Source organism: Periplaneta americana, chromosome 5, assembly GCF_040183065.1.
Source record: "Periplaneta americana isolate PAMFEO1 chromosome 5, P.americana_PAMFEO1_priV1, whole genome shotgun sequence".
NCBI lineage: Eukaryota > Metazoa > Arthropoda > Insecta > Blattodea > Blattidae > Periplaneta > Periplaneta americana.
Genome location: NC_091121.1, coordinates 186626646 through 186652025, shown reverse-complemented (window position 1 = coordinate 186652025; position 25380 = coordinate 186626646). Strand labels below are relative to the sequence as shown.

The 25380-nt window shown below is 34.3% G+C and overlaps 1 long non-coding RNA gene across 1 annotated transcript; it reads left to right on the top strand.

The window, feature by feature from the left end:
* Positions 1–1498: 1498 nt before the first annotated feature.
* On the top strand, positions 1499–23946 carry LOC138700335 (uncharacterized). Its single transcript, XR_011332330.1, has 3 exons — positions 1499–1657; positions 12118–12189; positions 23704–23946. It is a non-coding gene; the product is annotated as an uncharacterized lncRNA (long non-coding RNA).
* The last annotated feature ends 1434 nt before the right edge of the window (positions 23947–25380 follow it).

The following is a 25380-nucleotide window of genomic DNA, read 5'->3' as shown; positions in this document are numbered from 1 at the left end:
ACAGATGCTCAAAATTGGAACCATTCGTAGCCAAGCAATGTCCCAGTCTGTCATGGAAACAGTCCAATGTCTCTCTCACAGTTACATGGCTGCCGATTTTCGTGATAGACTTGAACATTGTTTGGCTGTATGCTTCTCATTCCGAGCGTCTGTTGTCAATGTTTTGTTTTTAGCGTCTACTCCACATGATTTTACATATTTATTTGTCCCAAGTTTGATCTCCACGAAACAAGTTTAATAAATGTGTCTAGTTAAAAGACACGAAGCGGGTGACTGTGTAAAATTTCTACACATGGATACATAAAATTTAATGGAGATTCGGAATATGTTACTTTTAATATAGGGTGTCATTTAAAAAAAATAATTTTTGTCACATCCTGTATGCCGGAATAACTTTTTTCGAGCAATGACATATTATGTGGATTATCTCCAACAGCTTTTGTATAAAACTTTTTTTTATTAAAATTTGAGAAGTTATCAGTAATATTCCATACCTTTTGAACACCCTGTATATAAAACACGATTAAGGGGAGGCAGAAGTGAATATTTTAAAATCCACAAAATTTATCCGATTTGTTTGAAATTGATCATGGATACTAAGTATGTTATTAGTAATGGACATACCAAGTTTCAACTTTCTAAGTACAATAGTTCTGTAAATATTAATAATTTTATAAAACTTTATATCGTTTGATATAAAATGCTCCATGCACCATATTGTAAGAAATTTTCAATATTTCTTTTTATTTATATGTTCAGAGAAGGTATATAAATAATGATAAGTATTAGTTTATTATGGGAATAATATAGTAATACAGTTATCTTGGTTTTAATTTCATACTTTTAAGGGCACAAAATCAAAAACTAACATCGGAATATGAAAATAAAGATAATAAAAATGGAAAAAAAAACAAATTTTCATTTTTTTCTTCAGTTTTGTTCGAAAATTTCACCTCTGCCTCCCCTTAACACATTCTGGAGTATTTTCAACGGTCCTTTGATTTTTCACAGAAACAAGAAGTTTTAAATGCAGATTTCTAAGAAATTAAATGTTGAGTTATTTTCCTTTTGAACCGGGCCCTCGATTTAAGGATATTAATTTCACAACACTTGCTTAATTTTTCGAAAAGCAACTTACAAATAATGTGATATACATCCCTGTGACAAGCGGAGTGTCTGAATGATAAATGATTTAAAATCAAGTTATTCCACAGCATAAATTTCCCAATAGGAACTTAAAAATGTTATATGTTTTGAAAAAATTAGGACAGTGTGATGTTACCTGACCATAAAAGTTTGCGTGGTTTGAAAATATTGTTTCCCGTTTAAGCTTTATGTTCCTATAATGTAGTTTTCATGCTATTAATCACAAAATGTAGACAAGAAAATAGTCATGGCATTGCTAGTTTTATCATAGAAACGATAAATACTTAAAGATTAAAATTACGGTTAGTTTTCAAGGAGGTTATTGTGACAATGTGGAGTGACGAGCTTGTCCCTCTTCTCACCTCAGCAGGAAATGTGGGCAGCACGTATGTATATATACCGCCTTCATTAACGTAGGAACCATAGCTTCCAGGGACCTGTCACCTACACCATCTCACAATGAATCACCGTGTTATCTTTTTTGCAGCGCTAGTATTCTTCTTTGCTATAGGTAAGATTATTTTTATAAATAACATATACCATAATCATTTCACCTGAAGCTAATATCGATTAAATAAATAATATAATATAGAGTGATTCACGAGGAGTTTTTGCCACTTGCGGGGCTTATTTCCGAATACATCTATCTATACTAATAATAAATCTGTAGCCGAAATTTTTCTGGTAATTTTTGCTTTTCCAAAAATAATTGGTGTTAACATGTATAATTAACCATCCTGAAACCGAAAATAGCTTTTTTGAAATTTTTGTTTGTATGTCTGTCTGTCTGTCTGTCTATCTGTCTGTCTGGATGTTTGTTACCTTTTCACGCCATAATGGCTGAACCGATTTATATGAAAATTGGAATATAAATTAAGTTCGTTGTAACTTAGATTTTAAGCTATATGACATTCAAAATAAGTCATTTAAAAGGGGGGTTATAAGGGGACCTGAATTAAATAAATCGAAATATCTCGCTTATTATTGATTTTTGTGAAAAATGTTACATAACAAAAGTTTCTTTAAAATGATTTCTGATAAGTTTTACTCTTTGAAAAATTTTTATAGGACTAATATTTAATGAGATAAATGAGTTTTAAAATTAAGATAACAACGTCATCTAAGTCGCTGTACTGAAATAAAAACAAATGACTTCGTCTATAAGGGGCCTTGGACAACAACAATCGAAAGCTATTAAACATAAGTTTACAGAGAATGTTTCTGTGTTTGTATGAAGTAATATCGGAAGCTAAATTAACCGATTTGTATAATTAATTATTATTTCACCATTGGAAAGTGTAGTTTCTCTAGATGGACATAATGCTATAATGTTATTACAGTAACTTCTGAGTGAATTTTGGACAGGTAAGATTAAAATAGCTTCTTATGCACAGAAAACTTGATAGGCTATTCTGTATATTCATTTCCTGTATTTCTTAAAATAATATTTATGAACACATTCATTTTCATCTCAGAGAATTAACGATTGGTGTTAACATGTATAATTATTCATCCTGAGACCGAAAATCGTTTTTTTTTTTAATTTTTGATTGTATGTATGTCTGTCTGTCTGTCTGTCTGTCTGTCTGTCTGTCTGTCTGTCTGGATGTTTGTTACATTTTCACCGATAATGACTGAACGGATTTCGATGAAAATTGGAATATAAATTAAGTTCGTTGTAACTAGGGGCCGTATTCATAGACATTTTAGCGCGGGTTTCCGGTGGATTATCAACGTTTTTCGTATTCACAAACCAGTGTTAGCGATAGGATATGATTTGAATTCTGTACTAGTAACCAGTGGATAGCCGGGGCTAGCTTAGTACGCTCGTAGCGCGTGCTGCGAAATGTCTATGAATACCACCCTAAGATTTTAGGCTATATGACATTCAAAATACTTTATTTAAAAGAGAGGTTATAAGAGGGCCTGAATTAAATAAACCAAAATATCTCGCTTATTATTGATTTTTGTGAAAAATGTTACATAACAAAAGTAGCCTATCTTTAAAAATGATTTCCGATACGTTTCATTCCAAGCAAAATTTTGGTATGACCAAATTGCACCAAAAACGGATGTTCTCTGAACCAAATGATCGTATTTTAATTATTTGCATGTAATAACAATTAAGAAACATGTTAAAGGAATAATTATCATTGCGCTAAATGAGTGGTCTCTGGAGCAAAATGATCGCATTTTAATTATTTAAATGCAATTTAAATTAAGTGATATATTAAACGATTTAACCTTCTATCAAACACGAATGTTCCCTGGACCAGATGTCCTATTTTAATTATGTAATTACTTTATATTTATTTCTAACAGGTGCAGCGGAGCGCACGGGTACGGCTAGTTCTGAATAAACACTGCGATATAAATATGTGTTCTATTCTCAACATTTTCAGAGTTACACTAATTTGAAGTTATTAAAAAAATACCTTTTGAATAATTTCAAGGGAAAAATTGTTCCGGGGCCGGGTATCGATCCCGGGATCTCTGGTTGAACGTACCAGCGCTCTACCACTGAGCTACCCTGGCACTCCACCCGACACCGTCCCAACTTCTCCCTTTTATATCCACAGAACTCGCGTGGGCTGACGAAACGCCAGAGACCCACAACGAGTGCACACAATCTCTGTGTGACTTGGAATTGTGGTTTTCTGTTAACGTACACAGTAACGTATATATTATGCAAATCTAGTCTTTCAGGTGAAGCTCCCTGTAAAGCAGATTTGAATAAGTCACACAGAGATTGTGTGCACTCGATGTGGGTCTCTGGCGTTTCGTCAGCCCACTCGGGTTCTGTGGATATAAAAGGGAGAAGTTGGGACGGTGTCGGGTGGAGTTCCCGGGTAGCTCAGTGGTAGAGCGCTGTTACGTTCAACCAGAGGTCCCGGGATCGATACCCGGCCCCGGGACAATTTTTCCTTTGAAATTATTCAAATCTGCTTTACAGGGAGCTTCACCTGAAAGACTAGATTTGCAAAAATACCTTTTGTCGTTAGTTTTAAGGGTAAAAAATTGTTGCAAGTAGAGAATGAACTATTCAGAAGTATACTTCCTTTAATTGACTGGTAAGTTATCCTTAACTAAAAATGTGTTGTTAATTCCTTAATTGCTTTGTACAGATTTTTTTCCAATTTGTAACTAAAAATTACATTATTGTTACACACTTACCACACCAATTGTTACAGATTACACAACTTCTAGCAAAATGATTGTTTACATTTCAATTTTGCATCCCAATGTACAGTCTTAAAGACTTCACAAGAATAACGGGATTTATAACAATTGTTGTGATAAGTGCATATTTCCATTACTCTTTATAATATACGTAAATGACTTATGCCAGAATATTACATCAAATGTGAGGCTATTTGCAGACGACTGCATTATCTATAGAAAGGTTAGAATTAATTCAGATGTGGATGCTATTCAAACAGACTTGAATAAAATTTATAACTGGGCGTTAATGCATAGGATGAAAATAAATAGTTCTAAAAGTAAATCTATAACATTTTGTAGAACCCGAGAGGAAACTAGTCTAAATTACCAATTCAGTGGTGTTGTAATTCCGCAAGAACAATGTTGTAAATACCTAGGAGTGTATTTAAGCTCCAAACTTTCTTGGCGAGAGCATGTTGATAATGTTACGGGTAAAGCATGGAGGGCACTTCACTTTATTATGAGAATCTTGAGAAAGGCTAGCCCCAAATCGAAGGAAATAGCATATCTAACGTTAGTGCGACCGTTAATGGAATACGGAACTACATGTTGGGATCCCTATAGAATATATCAGATAAATTCCTTAGAAAGAATCCAGTATAGGGCAGCTAAATTTGTTAAAGGTAAAAGAGAAGATGGAAACGATACGATAAAAGAACTTAAATGGGAAACTTTGGAAAACAGATGTAGGAAAACTAGAATAACATCATTGTATAGAGCACATCTAGGTCAGAAAGCATGGGTAGACATAACGGCTCGGTTAGAAAAGCCAACGTACTATGGTAGGGACGATCATGATTTCAAAATCAAATGTAGGAAACAGAAAACGGATGTAGGTAAATTCTCATTTTTAAATAGAACTATAAATGATTGGAATGACCTACCTGCAGCGGTCTTTGAGGGCTGTCCTTCCTTAAGGAGATTCAAGAATAATTTAAAAAGTTGTGTATAAAGTGCAAATTAAAATTAAGGTGCCATTTAACATTTAATTTATTAAGGTGACATGTATTTATTTAGCCTGACGAGTTACTCCCTTGGTTTGAATTGTAAATTATTTAAAAAATAGCGTGTAAGAGGGCCTTAGACTAGAAATGTTTAGCTTAAATGTAGTTCTGTTTATAAGTATGCATAAGGGTGTAATTATTTAACTTATTTGAACTGTTGTATCAGTGAAGCGAGATGAGTCAGTGAAGTTATGGTTTTACAGTGCAGTGAATAGTTCCAATCAGTGATAATTTATAGCGTCAATGAAATGTGTTCTATAGTGTCAGTGAAATGTGTTCTAAAGTGTCAGTGAAATGCGTCATAGTGCCACTACAGTGAGTGAGATGAGAGTAAAGTGAAAGACTATTGAAACTTATGTAGGGCCTATATATATATATATATGTAGGTTGTATTGTAAAATTAGGTATTTTATGTTTTATTATTAATTGTAATTATTGTATTAAATTGTATTGTGTATTCTTATTGTATTGTGTATTGTGTCCTCAAGGATCAATATTAGGTCCCCTACTTTTTCTAGTGTTTATAAATGATCTTGCCCCCCTTAATAAAAGATGTAGGTCATCCCATATTATTTGCAGATGACACAAGTATAGTAATTACAGCCAATAACTACAACACATTTCAATCTTCAACAGAGGAAATTCTCTTCAAAATATGTGACTGGTTCTCAGTCAATAAATTGGTATTAAATTGTAACAAAACTAATATAATTCAATTTAAATCCTGTGCAAATTCAACCTCGCAAATTTCTAGCGCAATAATTAATAATAGATCCCTATTAGAAACAACAACAACCAAATTTCTTGGCTTAAAAGTCGATAATGTGTTAAATTGGAAAAATCATATTAAAGAAATTACCCCGAAACTAAATTCAGCTTGTTTTGCTATTAGATCTAAGCAAAAGATAGTAAATATCAATACCTTAAAAACAATATACTTTGCATACTTCCACTCGGTAATGAGTTTTGGAATAATATTCTGGGGAAATTCCACAGATAGTAACAATATATTTCTATTACAAAAAAGAGTAATTAGAATAATAGTAGGTGCCAAATCTAGGGAATCGTGTAGGACTATTTTCAAAAAACTACAAATAATTCCCATGGCTTGTCAGTATATCTTTTCATTAATAATCTTCCTCGTATGTAATCGTGAAAACTTTGTAACTAATTCAACAGTCCATAGCATAAATACTCGTCAAAAAATGTCTTTCATACTCCATCGGCAAGTCTATCGTTCTATCAAAAAGGAGTGCGTTATATGGCAGTAAAAATTTTTAATAGCCTCCCTATCGATATAAAAAATGAAACTCAAAACATAAGATTATTTAGGGCCAAATAAAAGAAGTACCTAATTTCTCACGCCTTCTATTCTGTAGGTGAATTCATGACATTCAATAACACTTCATGAAATTGATACTAAAACTTTGTGTTGAACTAGTAGACTATATTGTAAACCTCGTCTGTATATATTTCATCTAGACTGTGACTATAAATTAAGACTTTATAATAGTATTAAGTTTTTTTTACTTGTTCCATATTCTAGCTGTAAGCAATGTATGAATACCATGGAATGTTAATAAATACAATACAATACAATAATTTTAGTGTGTATTGTATAATTTTAGTGTGTATTGTATAATTGTATTGTGTATTGCGATTTTATTGTGTATTGTTTATATTGCGTATACCACTGCCACCGGGTTCTTGCCCACTTGCAGTGCAAATAAATACATACGTACAAAAACGTAATTTTGTAGTTAAAAATTGAAAAAAATTCCTGTACGATGCAACTATGCAATTAATGAAACACTTTAGCTTCAGAACACAAGCCAATTAAAGCAATGATACTCCTGAATAGTTCATTCTCTAATATTCTTTTACCCTTAAACTAAAGAAAAAAATATTTTTTAACAACTTCAAATTAGTGTAACTATGAAAATACTAAGAATAGGAGCCATGTTTATACGACATTTTTTGCTCAAAATTTCTTTGGGAATATGCTCCGTAATTTCTCGTGTTTAACTCGTGTACAGTATATTATTCTATAGGCTATGTCAGCAATGAAAAACCATTGTCACAAAGTATTAGGGGCTGCAAGACAACAAACACCTTTAAGAACAGCTTAAAAGATAACCTTATTAGCATTTCACTCCAATCATACTGATTTAAACTATCACTGACTACATTGTTACTTTTTTCTTTAGACATCATCCTGATTGTGCTGTATTTTAATTGTCTCGTAATAATCTCTTTCTATTATCTAATATTATTTGAAATATATTAACATTCTATGTATTTTAGTTTAATTCTGCTACACAGTTTATTTCAGTGTTTAATTAATAGTTCATAGTATTTTGTTGTTTAATTCGTAAATAACTCTTGTATACATGTAACTCTCACTTAATCAAATTGTTGGATTCTTTGTAAGTTCATGCATATGTATATACACTTTTTGCTGGTTGAGTGGAAGAGAAGGCCTTACGGCCTTACGGCCTTAACTCTGCCAGCTAAAATAAATCATTATTATTATTATTATTATTATTATTATTATTATTGTTTACAATCAACAATCCTACCTTTATTGTAACATCACTGGTGGTTAGTTACGAATATCAACAAGAGTATGTGAAGCCCGAGCAGAAGTTCTACACTCAGTGTTGCCACAATTTATTCTCAACGTGGCAAAATTATGATTAAAAAATGCGGACTTAAGGTAGGCACTCACTTATCGGAAAAAAATTCGTTCGTTGCTTTCGGATTTTTATTATAGTATCGCTCATTGTCCGAATTTCCGAATTAATAATAAAATAGTGTTGAAATTTACGGCCAGAACAAATTTTTTTATTGTAATGTTTTGAACTGAACCTGGAAATAAAATGAATAGCTTTGTACGTTAAATCAATTATGAAGGACATATCTGGTTAACTGAGTATTTTCACAATCTCATCCCATACGTACTTTCTCCATATTACATTGCTATAATTCTAAATTTAACTAGTGGCTTGTCCAGCAAATACTGCTGCAAATTAAGTTCGTTAGACGTTCAAATAAAAATTTTTCAGATTTATTTTCAATGAAGAATACTCTTCTTTGTGATAGTTATTTGCTTCCATAATAATGAAACATACTCCCTCTGAATCGATTTTTTTAGGCCAAATACTTTTTCTTGAACCTATCCAACTTCAGTTTTTGAGTTTCAACGCGAAAACGCAAGTATCAATTTCAGGACGATAGCAGTAGCTATTTCAGGTCATTGTGGATTGTAGGCAAAAGTTAAAAAAATGTCAGGTTTGCTAAGCTTTCGAACAATAGCATTTTCGTATAGCTGCTGCATGTAGAACTTGAAATGTAGAGCGTAAAATCATTTCATCCTACTAAGAGATCTTGCTGAAATGATCTGGAGACTACAAAATTTTCTAGGCCTTTTTTTTATCAGTAAGTAATACCTTTTGATCTTTCCTTAGGAACTGTAATTTTTGCGCTCTCTCGAGCCAATACTGAAGACAATGACACATATCAATATCTACACCACACCGCCATTAAGTATATGAAAAAGACCCAACTCCACTGGGTTAATAAGTATAAAAATATTTGATTTTTAATAACAATATTATTATCTTAAGTTTTGTAGTTATATATAGCAGCCAATCAGTAAATTATAGAAATGAAGATCTAAATTAAGATATTCTCTACATTTACTTACATAACCTCAAAACGTTTCACTTTCATGTCATCAATACAGCATCAATATTATATACAATTAATGAAAAATAGACGCATCATGATATTAACTATAATAATATTTAATTTCTAATGGTAATAATGTCATCAAACCACCTCAAGTTTCGTAGATTTGAATATCCAATAAACAGCTGTACTCAGAAAATTATAGGCCTACACTGCAGAATCATTTTTTAATAACAAATTGAATTGAGCTCTAAATATGTCGGCAATCCTGCAGGTCATAGCCTTCGTGTAATAGCCTATTGTTTATTGTAGTGTGTGTTTTGTTCTGAAATTCAATCAAGTTGGCCGTGATTCAATAAAATTAGTTCTCAAAACTGACAACAGATGGATTTTGGAAAATAGGAAAATTATGTAGGAAAATTGACATTTCAGTGAAAATATTACTTTTCCGCAAAACTTTAGATGCCAGGCATGAAAATGAGGGGTCACTCATTAAAATCCGTTCAGCCGTTTTTCCGTAATTTCCATTACCAGTTCAAATTATATATATATATATATATATATATATTTATGCTCCGTAAGTGCCGGTAACTTCCCGTGATTCGCTCTGTCCAGTATATTATTCTACAGGAACGTCACTTTGTTTTTACCAACATTTTTAACATTAACCTGGCTATACTCGGAAACACTGTTGCCCCCTTCCATTACAGGAGTTTGGTGTTACTAGTGCAATATGTAAACAAATTATTTTACTAGCTATAGGAGGAGAGAAAAGTAGTGTATCCATTTATGTTACAGGGAAATGCGATATTACGATTTTCAGTTTGATTATTAATTTTACGGAATTTTATCAAAATACAGTAGAGTAGTAACAGTTTTTTTTTACAAACTCATCTCTTCAGGCGGTTGTATTCATTATATAATGGGTACTTTATTCAACATATTACCGTACTTTCAGTAATTCTAATCTTCACTTCTGCTCAGTCCACACAGATAAAGTTATTCAGTCATGCTACACACCGTACCTGTGCGAAATAAGCAGGGCCGGGTGTTTATGTAGATCGCGAAAATCACGACATAAAAGATATATAATATATTTTTACTAATCTTTAGGAATTGAATGATTCTGATTAATAATATGCGGATAAAACAATCACGACAAATCGCGAAATAGAGTTCTAATAGCGAAATATGAACACATTCGCGAATTATTATTATTGTGTCGTTTTATAGCGAATTTCATATTCTGAGTTCTTTTTTCGGACATTTCTTTCATTTGAATTTGTTGCACATTCAAGTGGGCTGCATTACATGGTATTCCAGGTGTTCTGATTAGATTAGTGAACTCAAAAGACGGAGACCAGCATTTCACTAAAAATTGGAAAGTGTTAATTTGAGGCCTGTAAGTTTTTTTTTTTTTTCCGTTTTTAATGCATGTGTGTTAAATATAGTCTCAATCCAACAAATATTGTATATTGGCCATACCTCACCTTTACCAGAATCCAATGAATCTTTAATGTTAATTATTTGGAAAATAATATTCATACTGAATTAATACTCCAATTTCAAAACAATTGTATTTTACAAAATTTCCATTAATATCCAACAAGAGTACAAATCAATCTCCAACAATCTCCGCCGACACCAATATTAAAAAACACAAATGACAAAATTAATCTCCATAAATATCTGCCCCTGGAAATAAGCTTCAATAATATAGGCTCTTCTTTCTATGGAAAACGCAACCATATTTCTGAAACACACTATACTCTGTACTGTTTACTTCACTGCTAGCAGACTTCGAATGCAACAGCGGCCGTAAGTTTGTGTGGCTGACGGGAGCAAGGACATTAGTGAAAGGGGTGGGAGTCAAGTACATTCAGAAACGCAGGTACAATAAAAGTGCAAGTAAAAATAAAGTGATGTCCGGGTATATGTCAGCAACGAACAACCGTCGGTAAGTTTCGCTTCATCCATTTCATTATACCTTCAATATTACCGCGATTAGAGGTCTTGCAATCGATATATTTGCCATGACATTCTTTATTTCGATCTTGGACCGTACGGAAATCAGTTTAGAATTCTCTGGCCAGAATTCTGAACGGAATCCGGTCTTGCGGACAGAGGCGATACTGCCAAGTGGGCGATGCTCTTTTAAATAATGCAAAGTATAAAAATCCGAACGCGCCGAACGAATTTTTTCCGGTAAGTGAACGTGTAGCTTACCACAACATACAACAATAGTAGATCTCGAAACATCAATTTATAAAAGCTACCAATATAAGTTTTTCTTGCGAACCTTGAAGAGTAAAACTATGATTTCCTTTTCTTAGGATTATATTGAGGTGAAATTTATCAGTTTTGTTGAACAAATTCGATTTTTCGCTTTTAACATTAAGGAAATGAACCTGTCCACAAACTTTCATGCAGATAAGCACCTTCAATCAGCAGTTTCAACCGACGATTTCAAAAGGTTGTACGCTGTGTGTTACCCTTTAAACTATTAAACTCGATTTTCTCTATTTACATTTTTCTTACGTAAGCTTTGCCAGACTTGAGTACTATGCGCATGGTCATCTTAGAGGCGCGCTTTACAAAACTTACTGTCACGATTTTTGATAACTGCTGTGGAATAACGGTTAGCGTGTTTGACCGTAAAACGAGCGGGCCCAGGTTCAAATCCTGGTTGGGACAAGTTAACCTGGTTGATATTTTTCCTTGGTTTTCCCTCAGCCCAGTTTAGAGTAAATGCCGGGTAATTTTCTGCGCTGAACGCAGGACTCATTTCGCTGGCATTATCACTTTCATTTCACGCAGGCGATAGATACTAATCACAGGTGATAAATCGCATCTATTTACATGTATCTTGTGCTCATTTATTTACGTTATAATTATTGGTATTCTTCGCTGTGAATGTTATTGCATTAACTTTTTCTAGGAACAAAATGTCCTAGTAGAAGCATTTTAAGATTTCTTCTACTCGTAAAATTGTTCTGAAACTTTTGTAGATTTAAAGACAAACAAACAGCTCGTTCACTTCTGCTTTACGTTTCAGTGGCCCACGTGTCGGCTGCACCGGCGGAGAGGAGATGAAGGAACATCTAACTTTGTACAACGCCTGCTCGATGTAAGTGATACATACATACATACATACATAAGCATACATAAGCATACATACATACATAAGCATACATACATACATACATAAGCATACATACATACATAAGCATACATACATACATACATACATAAGCATACATACATGAGCATACATAAGCATGCATACATACAGTACATACATACATAAGCATACATACATAAGCATACATACATACATAAGCATACATAAGCATACATACATACATACATAAGCGTACATACATAAGCATACATAAGCATACATACATAAGCATATATACATACATAAGCATACATACATAAGCATGCATACATACATACATACATTCATAAGCATACATACATAAGCATACATACATACATACATACATACATAAGCATACATACATACATTCATAAGCATACATACATACATACATACATACATACATACATAAGCATACATACATACATAAGCATACATAAGCATACATACATACATAAGCGTACATACATAAGCATACATACATAAGCATACATACATAAGCATATATACATACATAAGCATACATACATAAGCATGCATACATACATACATACATAAGCATACATACATACATAAGCATACATACATACATAAGCATACATACATACATAAGCATACATACATACATAAGCATACATACATACATACATAAGCATACATACATACATACATAAGCATACATACATACATAAGCATACATACATACATACATAAGCATACATACATACATAAACATACATACATAAGCATACATACATACATAAGCATACATACATACATAAGCATACATACATACATTCATAAGCATACATACATACATAAACATACATACATAAGCATACATACATACATAAGCATACATACATACATACATAAGCATACATACATACATACATAAGCATACATACATACATACATAAGCATACATACATACATAAGCGTACATACATAAGCATACATACATAAGCATACATACATAAGCATATATACATACATAAGCATGCATACATACATACATACATAAGCATACATACATACATAAGCATACATACATACATAAGCATACATACATACATAAGCATACATACATACATTCATAAGCATACATACATACATAAACATACATACATAAGCATACATACATACATAAGCATACATACATACATACATAAGCATACATACATACATACATACATACATAAGCATACATACATACATTCATAAGCATACATACATACATAAACATACATACATACATAAGCATACATACATACATAAGCATACATACATTCATAAGCATACATACATACATACATTCATAAGCATACATACATAAGCATACATACATACATACATAAGCATACATACATACATACGTACGTACATACATATATACATACATACATACATACATACATACATACATACATACATGCATGCATGCATACATACATACATACATATATACATACATTTTAGACGAGTAAGCGTAGGATAATTTACTCTAGGATAGATAAGAGTAGGCAATAGATATAATGAAAGACTCAAATTTTCACAACAGAGTAACAGACCTACATACGCCTATATCTTGACCAAAACTACTTCCGATTTGACAGTTTTCAGAGAAAGGGGAGCAGTGTTGTCATGTTGCCCATCTTTCGTGTAAGCAAGCGCGCTGCCAATAGAGTGCAGTAATGAACGGCTGACATGAACACATACATTTCTAACCAATTTGTTGAACACTAGGTATTAAAACGTATGTATATTATTAGTTTTATTAGTTTATTATAATTAGTAGTAGTAGTAGTAGTAGTAGTAGTAGTAGTAGTAGTAGTAGTAGTAGTAGTAGTAGTAGTAGTAGTAGTAGTAGTAGTAGTAGTAGTAGTAGTAGTAGTAGTAGTAGTAGTAGTATAAAGCGTCGAAAGGACTGTAAACTGTAAAAACAGGTTTAAATTTAATACGAAGCCTCTACTTTTACGAGTGTCGGTATTCTTCAATGTAATATTGTTAGAAAGACGTTGAAAAAAATTGTAAACTATAAAAATATTTATGATTAAAAATCTGCACTGCTTTTTTCTTTTCCAATATCGATAACAGTGCTCTTATTAATTTTAACACAAGCAGCAGTTCTCATTACGACTTGCGCCAAAGGTAAAAGAGTCCCGCCATTATCTTTCTCCCTCTCAAAATACTCTCTTACATACCACACACCCTCTCTCGCGCTTGACTCTTTAACGGGGCACCTTCTACAATATTCTTTGTTCTCCGCCTGCCTTTCCTTCCTTCCGACATTGCACAAATCACTTGTTTAGAAACTCTCGCAGAAAATCGAAAACGCACACTAGCCACACACTCCACCAATGACAACGAAGGTAATACGTGTAATATAATTTAAACACAATAATTATCGATACACTAAAACAATAATACAACTAAATAATATTTTAATTCACACAAAGCACGCGCTAACCAGCCAACTCAAAGTCATTCCAGGCGACTGTATTCACCACTAGGCCGTGGTATTCACGTGCAATTTGTAAACATAGACACGGCAACACCGTCCCGTTACCATGGTTACGCGTCTCTCGTGATTGGTTGATTTGAATGGTTGCCATGGTAACATGCTAAAGGCGCCATTTGTCAGGTCGGAAGTTGTTTTGGACAGACCATAGAGAGTGACAGAAACGAGACATAATGTGTTATATTGTGAACATACAGGTAGCAAGGCATGTAGTGTTACCTTTATTGTAATGGGACATGCCGTTCAACTAATATTAAAAAAATACCTACATACATACATACATACATACATACATACATACATACATACATACATACATACACACATACAGATCTTTCATCTTTCATTGCAAACCTAGCATTCTCCAATCTCTAATATTTTCTGCCTTCCTCTTAGTCTCCCCATATGATCCATATATCTTAATGTCGTCTATCATCTGATATCTTCTTCTGTCCCGAATTCTTCTCCCGTTCACCATTCCTTCCAGTGCATCCTTCAGTAGGCAGTTTCTTCTCAGTCAGTGACCCAACCAATTCCTTTTTCTCTTTCTGATCAGTTTCAGCATCACTTTTTCTTCACCCACTCTTTTCAACACAGTTTCATTTCTTATTCTGCCTGTCTATTTCTTCACCGTATCCAAATTTCAAATATTTCTACTCGCTTCTCTTCACTTCTTCGTAATGTCCACGTTTCTGCCCCCATACAATGCTACACTCCACACAAAGCACTTCACTAGTCTCTTCCTTAGTTATTTTTCCAGAGGTCCGCAGAAGATACTCCTTTTTCTATTAAAAGCTTCCTTTGCCATTGCTATCCTTCTTTTGACTTCCTGGCAGCAGCTCATGTTACTGCTTATAGCACACCCCAAGTATTTGAAGCTGTCCACTTGCTCTACTGCCTTATTTAGAATTCGCAAGTTTATCTTCTTTATTTTTCATCCGACAACCATGGTCTTCCTCTTCTTTGCATTTATCTTCATCCCATATTGCTCACAACTGTCATTAGCTCCAGTAGCATATACCTTAGTATCATCTCTTCTTCTGCTAACAACGCCATATCATCAGCGAATCTTATGCACTTTATTATTCTTCCTCCTATTATCACCCCTCCCATACACCAAATCTTCCAAATATATGTTGAACAGGGTAGGTGACAAAGGACACCCTTGACGTACTCCTCTCCCAATTTCACTTTCGTCAGACATTTCTTCTATCCCGACTTTGACTCGTTGTGTCATATAAATATTACTGAACAGCCTCCTGTCTTTCCATCCACTTCTCTTTTCTTGAGGATGTTCATCAGTTTATTCCAATCTACTCTGTCAAAAGCCTTTTCTATGTCCACAAATACTACATACACTTCTTCATTCTTCTCTAGTTATCTTTCGCCGATTGTTTGTAGTAGTCCAATTGCATCTCTTGTACCTCTACCCTTCCTGCAGCCAAACTGCTCTTCTTCCAACTGTTCTTCACCTTGGTGTAGGCCCTAAGTGATAATTTGTATAATTTTTTTATAAAATTCCACTGCATCATCATATCAATCATTCACAGCTTCCAAAATTAAGAGGAGACAATGAGAATGACCATGATCTTCATCATCAATGTCGTGTCCACCACCATTACCACTGAAATGTGCGGTTGAAATGCGGCAGGTTTCCTCAGAGTACTTAGCACCATTATGTTCTATTATCACCGTATCACCATGTCTCATTATTTGCAGTTCTGTAAACGAGGCTTTTAAGCAAACATTTTCGATAGTACTGTTATAGTACACACGTTATAGTTACACTTTGTGATGAGGGTACTAAGGAAAGGCTCTGATAAATCCAAAGAGATTGCATATAAATCACTAGTACGTCCAGTAATGGAATATGGTGCTGCATGTTGGGATCCTTACAGACTAGAATATATTAAGACACTGGAAAAGATTCAAAAACGGGCTCTGAAGTGTTGTCGGAAAAATTCACCATTAAAATGGGACACACTCACGGACAGGAGAACGCGAATTCGATTATGCGCACTGTTCAAAACATACAGAGGTGAGCCTGCCTGGAGAGAAATAAAAAATAGGTTGCAGCCGCCAAATTACTCTTCAAGGAACGACCACTCATATAAATTGAGGGAAAGAAGACAGAGGACGGACACTGGAAAGTTTTCTTTTCTCAATCGTACTATCAGGGACTGGAATGCTTTACCTGCAGACTTACTAAAGGCTTTACCAACAACCAAAATTGTATTTAAAAATAGGCTTAAGGACTTTACTAATAGACGGTAGTATATTATACACACTACTTAAAGGGTGTAATTGATATCTTGTTATTTGAAGTGTCCTATCAGTGAGGAAGTGTGTTGTGTCAGTGAAGTGTGTAGTATCAGTGAAGTCTTTGTGTAAGTGAAGTGTGTTGGTGTCAGTGAAGTGGCTGTGCAAAGTATTTCAACAGTGAAATGGTTAGAAGTGTTAGTGAAATCATGTAGAATCAGTGCAGTGAGTGAGTTGACAGCGAAATAAGTGTAGTGCCGAAAGGTACTTGTGCAGGTATGAACCTGTCACACTCGTGGGTCTTAGTTCGAACTTAGGGTTAAGATACAAATTAGATTTACTTTAAATGTTACTTTAAGTGATCATGCTTAATTTAATTTAGGATGCTCATTATTATTATTACTATTATTATTATTATTAATTGTTTTTATTAGTTGTGTTTATTATTAATTGTCGTTATTGAGTGTAATTAGTTACCACTGCCACCGGGTATATACCCATTTGCAGTGTGAATAAATACATACATACATAGTAAGAATATTATGTCTAAAGCAGGGATGCTAAACGTGCGATCTATTATCATCCCTACTTTCTCCATCCCCTGTCCTCGATTCTGTTTCATTCTGTTTAGTCAGTCGTTACCTGCAGAACGTAAAGATCTAGGGTGCTATTCATAGACATTTCGCTAGCCCGCGCTACGAGCGTGCTAAACAGGATTCATATCATATCATATCGCTGACAGTGGTTTATGAATACGAAAAACGTTAGTTCGCTGATCATACACCGAAAGCCCGCGCTAAGAATGTCTATGAATACAGCCCTCAGTGGCGAGCAATTTACAGAATATCTGAAAATGGCACTGTCTACAGTACCAAGATACAGATTCAGTAACTGCCTGTTGCGTTCCGTTCAATATATAAGACGTTATTCCAATGCTGCCCATGGTAACGATTAGTGGGAAAAACAAAGTTATAGTTACGTAATTATGTGAAATTGTTGTTCTGTTGCTAATTTTATGGAATTTTGTTTCATTTGGTACTTTTTGATTTCATAAATGACAAAATGATTAAACGGTTTATTCCCAACGGTTTCATAAAGCATTAGGGAAATGCTGTCGAGATTTTTTACTAGTTATCAGTAGACAGTGGATGCGGGATGACTTATCGTTGAATGTGCTGCACATTTACTATATGTTACATTTTTTTCATTCAGACCATTGGCTCAACAGGTTTTAAACGTAAACAGACGACGTCAACACGCTACTGTATCTCCGTACAGTCAGAAGGAAAAGAAAAATAACGTACTGTAGTACATACCTTGCAAGTTCAGTCCTCGTCATCATTGATGCGATTACCAGCGTTGCAGTAAACGACGATATATTCTCGCAAGTTGTCGAAACTGAATCGTCTTCGCCTATCGCTTAAACAGTTTTTGTATCGAGAGAATTTCTGAAGAAAACCTCTGAAATGGGGATCACTCAATTTCTTTAGAGGAATATTTGCCCTGAGCATCATGTTGCACTTGTCGTTAGACCCGCACAACTAGATGATATAATGATGATGATGATGATGATGATGATGATGATGTAGATTGTTCCTTACATTTCATTTCAACGCATTTTCTGTGCGATGTACTGTTGCAATGTTCCTCTATAGCCTGAGTTGTTCTGGTTTTTATTCCAATTTTACATACATTACACATGATATTATCTTCGTTAATACATAAAATGTCACTCTCATACTTCTTAATTGCATTTCGTATCTCTGAGCGAATTTAACGTTTTGCCATTATGAATGGATCAGCACAACATATTCAACGCGTACTAAATACTTGAGCAGGATAACACAACTGCACGGATCAGGGTTCCTTCGTTTTGTACGCTGCTGTACTCGCCAGGTACACAAAAGACGGACGGCGCGGCACGTGCCATATACTCTGGTACGAAACAACTTCACTTTCCCTTAAGTCACCCCGCATCCACTGTCTAGTTATTAGCAATAGAAATGTATTTTAACATGAAAAATATTGCAGGTTGTATAATTGCAATGTTTGTGCCAACATATTGTTGTGAACAGTTTTTTTAACGAATCACCGTAAATCAGCTGTACGCTCGAGGTTAAATGCTTGTCATCTTGTCTTTGCTGTGCGTCTATTTACTAACAAAATCCAGCCGAATATTGATACATCAGTGAAAAACAAGAGCTGTCTGCTATAAATAATCACTAAAATAGATGAATGTTCAGTAGTTTGTATGTAAACTTATCAATCTTACGATGAAAGAGTAATGGAACGGAGAAAAATTCTCTCCGGGGCCGGGATTTGAACCCGGGTTTTCAGCTCTACGTGCTGATGCTTTATCCACTAAGCCACACCGGATACCACCCCGGCGTCGGACAGATCGTTATGAGTGACTAGTTGGCCGGGATCCGACGGAAAAAGCGCCGTCTTAAATCACGAAGTGATTTACGCATATCATATATATTATTTTAATGTACCGAAGTACATATGAGATTTCCATGCAGATATTCTGCGTCATCATACGATGAAAGAGTAATGGAACGGAGATCTTATCCTAATTTATGTTTAGAGTAGTGATTGTTCTTACAATATAAGTTTATGTACTACCCGCCACTGAAGCAAGTTTAAGATTGAGAGCGATGGATGGACGTCAATCGTATCTAAAAGATTTGGAGTGAGGATGACGTCATACTTTTCCCTCCAACTGAGTTTAGCATGCCTGGTCTAAAGAATACATCAGAAATAAACAATCAAATGTTAATCGCTTTTACACTTACGCGAGATAACATTCCAACCAAATTCCGTACTTTTTCCCCGTTCATTATTCCTTCCAGTGCACCTTGGGTATCAGTATTAAAGGGTGATGTAAAAGAATCTGGAACGCTCGCAACCGATCAAGTAAACGTTTCAACCGACCGGTTATAAATTCTCGACTGCACGCGATCATTTCCCGGCTGTCTTTTTCACAACTAATGACTGATCAGCGAGTTCGGTCGGCCGTTTTCAAAAGAACGCGGTGGTCTACTCATATAGCATCGGCTACTTTTTTAAGTACCAAACATGGAGTAACTATTTGCCAAAAAAATATGCTCTTGTCTGTGGCAACCGTTTTCGCTTTTGTTTGTAACTGAAGTCCAAGACTAACAACATATCAATACCCCTTAGTATGTTAATTTATATAGATTCTATCTTCTTGCCTATCGTCTTTAAAACTTCCTGTAGGACAGCAGCTTTGGAACCATTAGTGTTCAACATTACCACTATCGATCACAAAATAAAAATATGCATAAATTAATCTACCACCAAATACATACAAAGAACAAATATTATAGCCTATTTGTTTTTATCAAATAATACAGGGCATATCAAAAGTCCGGTAACACTTTCAATATTTTATTACACAAAAACTACTAATGATAGCACTTTCAAACACACGTCAGTTTAAAGTCAAACTGTCAAAGTTCTGTTTACACCTTACAGAGATTCAATGTGTGAACCACGAGTGACTCGGCAGATGTCCAAACGATAATCAAACTCTTCCCATACCCTTTTCAACATATCCTCCGTGACCGTGGCGGCAGCTTCTCGAATTCTGGTTTTTAGTTCCTCTAAATCACGTGGCAAAGGCGGTACAAACACACGGTCCTTTAGCTACCCCCATAGAAAAAAGTCACATGCAGTCATATCGGGTGACCTTCGTGGCCATGTCATGAAACATTTGTCCCTTACTCCAGCACGTCCTATCCAACGATCAGACATCTCCGTATTCAGGTAAGCACGAACTGCATTGTGGAAATGTGGCGGAGCCCCATCTTGCTGAAAGATGAAATCGTCATCGAGATCTTGTCTAAGTTGAGGCACCAACCATCGCTCCAACATGTCCAGATATGAATGTCCAGTGACAGTAGCCTCAATGAAGAAGAAAGGTCCGTACAGTTTTCGTTGTGACAACGCGCAGAAAACATTCACCTTTGGTGAATCACGCTCATGTTCAATGATTCTGTGAGGTTTCTGTGTACTCCAAACACGACAGTTGTGCTTGTAAATTTTCCCACTCGTATGGAATGTCGCTTCGTCGCTGAAAATTAAGCGGCTGGATAACTTTGAGAGTTTGACTTTAAACTGACGTGTGTTTGAAAGTGCTGTCATTAGTAGTTTTTGTGTAATAATAGTACATTATGCAACGAGCCTATAATGATAGTAATTAAAACGCAAGTATGTTTGTTTATGAAACGGCGCAAGCTCGTTTCATAATTTTCATACGAGCGTTTTAATTACCATTATAGGCAAGTTTCATACAACTTTTTATGCTCGACCATATTTCTAACTTGAAATTATTCAAAAGTATTCATATTATGGTTATGTAAGTGGGAAGCGAACTGACCTGAATTGTGAGATGTGCGCAGACGCGAAAGTATTGATTTTTTCCGAGGCCGAATTTCATTGACCTTGATATAACGTAGAGAATAAGATGAACATTAGTCTTGATATAACCTGGAAATTGATTTAGAATTGAAAAACGAGATGACAAATTGAATTTATTTGACTATTATCTACAATTAACGCTAATTATTATAGTAACAGAACTAGTTGTCTTTCGATTGCATATCCGAGAATAATCGATACTTGCGGTTTTATAATGGTACAAAGGTGATTTGTCATTGGCCGAACACCTGAACTTTAAAGAATAGGTGTACTTTAATGAGCTGCAATGGCAGTAGCGGCCGGTGATCGAAATCCTCGGTGAGGCCAGATGAAACTAGTTTAAGTGCCTCCGATAGGAAATGTTTATGATATTAATTATTATTGTTATTATATTATTAATATCATTATTACTGTATTATTATTATAATTAGTCTATTATTATTACTATTAATGAAAAATAATAATGTCACTCACCAAATAAGCTGTTATGCTCTGAGTTTCAGTGATTGTTTCAGTGTGATGAAGCATCCCATATTATGTGTTGAAATTCCCCTTTCTTTCTTTTCTTTTTATTTTTTTTCCTTTGACAGCAACAAACAAGGCCAAGAGAAGTTTATTTTGCATCACATTACCACTTAACCATTTATGTTGCCCATACCAGGATGCAATAGAAACTCGCGTTTTAAGATTATGTGTCAGAAAAATTATCAGCGATGTCGTAGGTGTCTCGGTAGTCTCTCTCTTTATTTAAAACTTCCTTTCTTTTAGTATTATTTCTTCTCGAAAAAGGACACTCTAACAATGAATTAACTGCACCAGCATTATTTCTCTCATTTGTTTCTGTTTATATTTTCCTAAAATACATAACAACATTGGCCCAGATTCACTACTGTACTACGAAGTACAATAGTACAACACCCTCGCTTATGTCATAAACTGAGACATAAGGGGAGGGAATCGAGTGGGTCTCTGCCTGCCAAAGAGCTGGAATTTTGTTATTTATGGCCTAGTTAGGAAGACAAGTCACCACTGCTATTCCCACCCCACTCTACCCTTGAGGCCGGCCTATGGATGGGAGAAGTGAAACCTGACCAGGCCAGCCGAATTGTGCCTCAGCTGCAACGTTTTAAGCGCAAACTCAAAGCCCGCGAAAGGACACGAAATGCATTAAGCCAGACCCGGCACGAACGATTCTGGCCTCAGGAACAAATTTTACTGCAAAACAGGTCTATATACACCACAAGCCAGACCCGGCACGAGCAATCCTGGCCTCAGGAACAAATGTACTGCAAAACAGGTCTATCTACATCAAAGTTTTCAAATGCTTCTACAGCGATATATGCTTCATTCAAATAATAATAATAATAATAATAATAATAATAATAATAATAATAATAATAATGATTTATTTAACCTGGCAGAGTTAAGGCCATACGGCCTTCTCTAACACTCAACCAGGAGTAAAAACTGCGTTACAAAAAACACTACAAATTTACAAAGTACACTACAATTTTACACACAAAACTGAACAAGATAATAATAATAAAATGTTAACAACAAGTAAGAAAAAAATCAGACATAATATATAACATAGAGAAAGAAAGAAAAAAGCATAATAAAATGTGAACAGCAGGTCAAAAATAAATTAGGCATACAAAGTATAAAAAAATAAGACAATTATTGATAATAATAATAATAATAATAATAATAATAATAATAATAATAATAATAATACTAATAGTCGTAATAAAATAGTGCAGTACAAAGCATACAATGAATACAATATTTTTAAGTACACACAGTAAGGAAAATTATGATTATATATAGCTCAACTTATCACATTAGAGATATACCATTATCGGGAAATATGAAAACAAAAATATAAAATAAGTTAAATATCACTAGAACATAAAAAAATGTGAATACGTGGAAACATGCAATACAACACTTGTCATAATAGTAAGTTAGTTTGGCAACTCGTCATAAGATAATTTTCTAACTTGGATTTGAAAGATTTCAATGTTCGGCAGCCCTTGACTTCAGGCGGCATTATATAAAAACACAGAATTTGATTTCAGTTAAGCCAAGTGACTGAGGCCCGGCCTCACTTGCCTCAGTCAATCAGCCGCCACTGCATTTCGGCATGGTCGAGCATAAAATATTGAAAGTGTTACCGGACATTTGATATGCTCTTAATACACGTAATCAAAATATATGAATGGTAATAATCTTTATGTCCATGTGTTAATTTAAAGGAAATACAAAAACTGATAAATGGAATCTTCAATCGTCATTCAACTGCTGGTGGAGGGACCACACCAGCACCAGAGCCCACAACACCACCGCCGCCACCATCAGCGGATACAGCAGCCCCTTCAACACCAGCAGCGTAATACCATCAGTCGTTCTAGCTGAATACAGTGCTGTAAAGATTGTTACCAAAATGCTGTACTTTTAAAACGCCAATAAAGCGTACAAACTTGGTACTTTTCCTATGATTGAAACAATTTTCATATCATTATATTTTTACCTCTACTGTTAATTAAGGGGAGAGGATAGTAATTTTTAAAACTTTTTTCTTATTTGGTGTAAAATATTAATTTTTTGTATGTAGAGAGCTCATGGCTATAGCAACTCAACAAAATATAAATATTTTGAATAAATTATTTGGGAGGCAGATTTGAAAAAAAAAAAATGTACCCAATGCAGGATTTTACTAAACTCGATATATCTAAGCCATTTTTAAAGATAAATTCAAACACTATGTTACAATTTATTTGTAAAAGCACGCTCTACAAACTGTCTGTAACAGAAATTTGATATTAGTTCCTACATTTGTAAAATAAACAATTAAAATGTAATAACATTTTATTTTTATTTTCTTTCTTGCAAACAGAGAGACTTATTTTTAAAATGAAATCAATTAGGGAAAATCCGTTACAGAGAAAAGTTTCCTAGTAGTCTAGAATGTGTATTCTAAATTTCATTCATATATCTTTAATAGTTCAAAAATTATATCGATTTTTGTCTGGCTATGTAGCGAAAAAAGTAAAGTTCCAGAAACAGCAATCAAAGGGGGTGTGATTTAATAATCCAGAGCGCAGGAACTTTAAAAATGGCGTCTCAACATCCAATAAGGGCACAGATACCCACACAATGTTATACAATGTATTCCACACACATCACAGAGTATTTTAAAGAAAAATTTGGTTTTGAAAAAAAAAATGAAGTTCCGGAAACAACAAACAAAAGGGCGGTGTGATTTAAAAATCCAGAGCGCAGGAAGTTTAAAAATGGCGTCTCAACAACTGATAAGGGCACAAATACCCACAAAATATTATACAATGTATTCTGCACATATCACAGAGTATTTTAAGGAAAAAAATTGTTTTTTGAAAATTTACTCATTTTTCACCAAAAAATACCATCCTCTTCCCTTAACTGTAACTATACTTTATATTAAAATGTACAAGTCTCCAGGTATCGATCAAATTCCAGCAGAATTAATACAAGAGGGTGGAAGTGCATTATATAGCGAAATTTATAAACTTATACTTGCTATTTGGGAAAAGGAAATTGTACCAGAACAATGAAAGGAGTCCATAATTGTACCTATTTTTAATAAGGGGGACAAAACCAACTGTGGTAACTTTCGAGGAATATCACTTTTGTTGACGTCGTACAAAATTTTGTCCAATATTCTTTTGAGAAGATTAGCTCCGTACGTAGATGAAATTATTGGGGATCATCAGTGCGGTTTTAGGCGTAATAGATCGACTATTGATCAGATTTTTTGTATTCGAAAAATAATGGAGAAAAAATGGGAGTATAAGGGTACAGTACATCAGTTATTCATAGATTTCAAAAAGGCATATGACTCGGTTAAGAGAGAAGTTTTATATGATATTCTTATTGAATTTGGTATTCCCAAG